Below are 5,000 nucleotides of genomic sequence, written 5' to 3'. Positions count from 1 at the left end.
CACTGTGATTCAGATTCAGCCCTGTGGGTGGTAGGTGCACTTGATTCAGAAGCCCTGTGGGTGGTAGGTGCACTTGATTCAGAAGCCCTGTGGGTGGTAGGTGCACTTGATTCAGAAGCCCTGTGGGTGGTAGGTGCACTTGATTCAGAAGCCCTGTGGGTGGTAGGTGCACTTGATTCAGAAGCCCTGTGGGTGGTAGGTGCACTGGAAGCCCTGTGGGTGGTAGGTGCACTTGATTCAGAAGCCCTGTGGGTGGTAGGTGCACTTGATTCAGAAGCCCTGTGGGTGGTAGGTGCACTTGATTCAGAAGCCCTGTGGGTGGTAGGTGCACTTGATTCAGAAGCCCTGTGGGTGGTAGGTGCACTTGATTCAGAAGCCCTGTGGGTGGTGGGTGCACTTGATTCAGAAGCCCTGTGGGTGGTGGGTGCACTTGATTCAGAAGCCCTGTGGGTGGTAGGTGCACTTGATTCAGAAGCCCTGTGGGTGGTAGGTGCACTTGATTCAGAAGCCCTGTGGGTGGTGGTGTGGGTGGTAGGTGCACTTGATTCAGAAGTGCCCTGTGGGTGGTAGGTGCACTTGATTCAGAAGCCCTGTGGGTGGTAGGTGCACTTGATTCAGAAGCCCTGTGGGTGGTAGGTGCACTTGATTCAGAAGCCCTGTGGGTGGTAGGTGCACTTGATTCAGAAGCCCTGTGGTGTGATTCAGAAGTAGGTGCACTTGATTCAGAAGCCCTGTGGGTGGTAGGTGCACTTGATTCAGAAGCCCTGTGGGTGGTAGGTGCACTTGATTCAGAAGCCCTGTGGGTGGTAGGTGCACTTGATTCAGAAGCCCTGTGGGTGGTAGGTGCACTTGATTCAGAAGCCCTGTGGGTGGTAGGTGCACTTGATTCAGAAGCCCTGTGGGTGGTAGGTGCACTTGATTCAGAAGCCCTGTGGGTGGTAGGGTGCACTTGATTCAGAAGCCCTGTGGGTGGTAGGTGCACTTGATTCAGAAGCCCTGTGGGTGGTAGGTGCACTTGATTCAGAAGCCCTGTGGGTGGTAGGTGCACTGATTCAGAAGCCCTGTGGGTGGTAGGTGCACTTGATTCAGAAGCCCTGTGGGTGGTAGGTGCACTTGATTCAGAAGCCCTGTGGGTGGTAGGTGCACTTGATTCAGAAGCCCTGTGGGTGGTAGGTGCACTTGATTCAGAAGCCCTGTGGGTGGTAGGTGCACTTGATTCAGAAGCCCTGTGGGTGGTAGGTGCACTTGATTCAGAAGCACTGTGGAAGCCCTGTGGGTGGTAGGTGCACTTGATTCAGAAGCCCTGTGGGTGGTAGGTGCACTTGATTCAGAAGCCCTGTGGGTGGTAGGTGCACTTGATTCAGAAGCCCTGTGGGTGGTAGGTGCACTTGATTCAGAAGCCCTGTGGGTGGTAGGTGCACTTGATTCAGAAGCCCTGTGGGTGGTGGGTGCACTTGATTCAGAAGCCCTGTATACGGGTAAGCAAAGTGTTCCCATTTTGAACCATTTCATTGTGCCTACGGCTCCCACAACCTCGGCCACAGCAAAGTTTGATGAATACATGAGATTTCATAACTCTTAAAACAATGACCAGAGAGAGACTGTCAACAGCAAATAAGTGTTTTTTTTATGAGCGAGTTCATGTCGAAGTTTATTCAGCACTGTCAACACTGTTATTATCCAACGCTACTACAAAGCATAAAACTTGCTTCTCCCTACTTCCACTCGCGCTGCAATGAATGAGTAACGATGTGTATCGAGAGCCCTGCCTTTTTATTAGTATTAGCAGCTTGTCCTGTCTATTTCAATATTGAGGAATATTTCCCTTTCTCTGGTCATAGGAACAACATGAATTTGTGCCTGAGGCAGATGTGGTGCGACTCGAGTTTTGCCATCAGGTGGAAGACAGTGTCTCCTCTCTCTGGTCAGTCTCACCGGAGGAAAGGAAGGAGAGCAGGTGGAAGACAGTGTCCCTTCTCTCTGGTCAGTCTCAGGAGGAAAGGAAGGAGAGGTGGAAGACAGTGTCTCCTCTCTCTGGTCAGTCTCACCAGAGGAAAGGAAGGAGAGCAGGTGGAAGACAGTGTCCCTTCTCTCTGGTCAGTCTCACCAGAGGAAAGGAAGGAGAGCAGGTGGAAGACAGTGTCTCCTCTCTCAATATTGGTCAGTGTCTCCTCTCTCTGGTCAGTCTCACCGGAGGAAAGGAAGGAGAGCAGGTGGAAGACAGTGGGTCAGTCTCACCGGAGGAAAGGAAGGAGAGCAAGACAGTGTCCCTTCTCTCTGGTCAGTCTCACCAGAGGAGGAAGGAGAGCAGGTGGAAGACAGTGTCTCCTCTCTCTGGTCAGTCTCACCGGAGGAAAGGAGGGAGAGCAGGTGGAAGACAGTGTCTCCTCTCACTGGTCAGTCTCACCGGAGGAAAGGAAGGAGAGCAGGTGGAAGACAGTGTCTCCTCTCTCTGGTCAGTCTCACCGGAGGAAAGGAAGGAGAGCAGGTGGAAGACAGTGTCTCCTCTCTCTGGTCAGTCTCACCAGAGGAAAGGAAGGAGAGGGCAGGTGGAAGACAGTGTCTCTTCTCTCTGGTCAGTCTCACCGGAGGAAAGGAAGGAGAGCAGGTGGAAGACAGTGTCTCCTCTCTCTGGTCAGTCTCACCGGAGGAAAAGAAGGAGAGAGCAGGTGGAAGACAGTGTCTCCTCTCTCTGGTCAGCCTCACCGGAGGAAAGGAAGGAGAGATCAGGGACCGTGAGAGGAGGACCCTCTGCTGCTCTCTCCCTCTCTCTGGTCAGTCTCACCGGAGGAAAGGAAGGAGAGATCAGGGACCGTGAGAGGAGGACCCTCTGCTGCTCTCTCCCTCTCTCTGGTCAGTCTCACCAGAGGAAAGGAAGGAGAGATCAGGGACCGTGAGAGGAGGACCCTCTGCTGCTCTCTCCCTCTCTCTGCTGAGACTAATGCTGCGTTCAAAACAAATAGCAGACCTCCGACTTCAGTGCGTTCAGGACAACTGGGAACTCTGAAAAAACTAGATCCGGTTAGAAAAAATATTTTGAATGATCATCCAACTTGGAATTCCAAGTCGGAAACTCTGGCATCTTTCTAGGGCTCCGAATTTCTGACCTGAAGAGCACTCTTTGACTTCATTTTTTCCCTAGAGTTCCCCCGAGTTGTCTTGAAAGCACCAGGACCATCAGATGCAGGTACCATCAGTCTTGTCAAATAACATTTATGCAAGGCACTTTCCCAACTGCTGTCATGTCACCCCGCTCCTCCGCACACTGCACTGGCTTCCAGTCGAAGCTCTCATCCACTACATGACCATGGGACTTCCCTACGGAACAGCAAGAGGAACTGCCCCCCCCTAACTTCAGGCTATTCTCTAACCCCAACCCGAGGTCTCTTGGCCCTCCTACCCCCTGAGCTCCCGCTCAGCCCAATCCAAACTCTTCTCTGTCCTGGCACCCCAATGGTGGAACCAGCTTCCCCCTGAAGCTAGGACAGCAAAGCCTGTAGCTACATTATTGAGGGGAAATGTACTTTCTATGCCTGAGATATGTGGTTGTCCCACCTAGCTATCTTGAGATGAATGCATTAACTGAAATCTAATATGTTCTGAAAAGAACAATATTGGCAGGCCAGTTATATAGCCAATATGCTGTGATAATGTGTTTGGCCTACTGCACAAACCTCATTCCTACAAAACTGTTTTTATTAGGTTAATGTTCCGTTTTTATGTCATGTTTTAAAAAGAATCTGAGCGGTAGATCTCGGCTTGCTTTTTGACTGCGAAAATTATGTTGACTCAGAAAAGGTTGGTGACCACAGCTGTAAGGCAGCAGAATGGAGGCTGTCGACACCTGTTGGAGCAGTTCTCTGGATCTCTGCTCCAAATGGAACCCTATTCCCTACATAGGGCCCACAGGGCTCTAGTTAAAAGTACTGCACTATATAGGGATTAGGGTGCTATTTGGGAGGCTACCTGGATAGGTCTCCCTGCTAAACTTCTTGGCCACTCAGTAAGAGTGAGATGGTTTTCGGCGTTGAGTTAGAAAATCAACTGCCATTTTGTCTCTCATTGATACAGTCCAGACACGACTGATTAAGCCAGTTAACCAAATTGTCTGTCTACACTCTGGGCTCTGTACTGTCATGGGTTAACAGGATACAAACATCAGAGGAGGCTGCTGAGGGGAGGACGGCTCATAATAATGTCAGGAACGGAGCGAATGAAATGGCATCATCAAACACATGGAAACCTTGTGTTTGATACCATTCCACTACTGCTTTAAGCACTTTGAGATTAAGGGAACTACAATATCTTTGGTTCTGCTTGTTTGCTAGGTCTCATTTACACAATTATTATCATAGAGTCATGGTAGATGTTGTCAATCACTGCCGTTGCCATTCTGTAGCTGGGTCATTCCTACCGTAAGGTGCCTTTTCTGTCTCCAGGAAATATCACTTCTTATTTGTTGTAAAATGTGGATCCCAGAAGGAATGTAATATAAGTTCAGATGTCCTTTTCCTTAAAAACACAAACATATCTGTAAAGGGACGTAGGTGTTTTAGCGATGTCCCTCTGTATTATTCATCATATTCCACGACAAATATAAGCCACAAAATAATAAGTATTTAAAATCCTTCTTCATTATTTTATAGTCTTAGTTAAATTTTCTCTCATCAATAATGATTATTGTATTTATTATTATTTTATTTAAGATGATCTGTGTGACCCTTCCATTTAAGAAAAATACCCTTTTCTACAATGACACCACATTCAGGAAGTGTCACCATTTCAATGGTAAGAAAACAATGGTGCAAAGCTAAATAAATATAAACGCGCAGTTTTAGCTATTTAAAAAAAAAACATTTTTCATGTTGTTAGTCTGTATGTCCCAGTATTACATTTCCACCCTGTTAGGCTAAATTATAGAGAAAATTCACAACATGTTTAAATATGTTAGATAGAGAAGTTTATTATTTTGCTAGCTCAATCTTGCTCCACATTTCCAC

The sequence above is a fragment of the Oncorhynchus tshawytscha genome, unplaced genomic scaffold (genome assembly GCF_018296145.1).
Source record: "Oncorhynchus tshawytscha isolate Ot180627B unplaced genomic scaffold, Otsh_v2.0 Un_contig_1936_pilon_pilon, whole genome shotgun sequence".
NCBI lineage: Eukaryota > Metazoa > Chordata > Actinopteri > Salmoniformes > Salmonidae > Oncorhynchus > Oncorhynchus tshawytscha.
The sequence above is the reverse complement of the archived record's forward strand: the minus strand, read 5'-3'. Positions refer to the sequence as shown.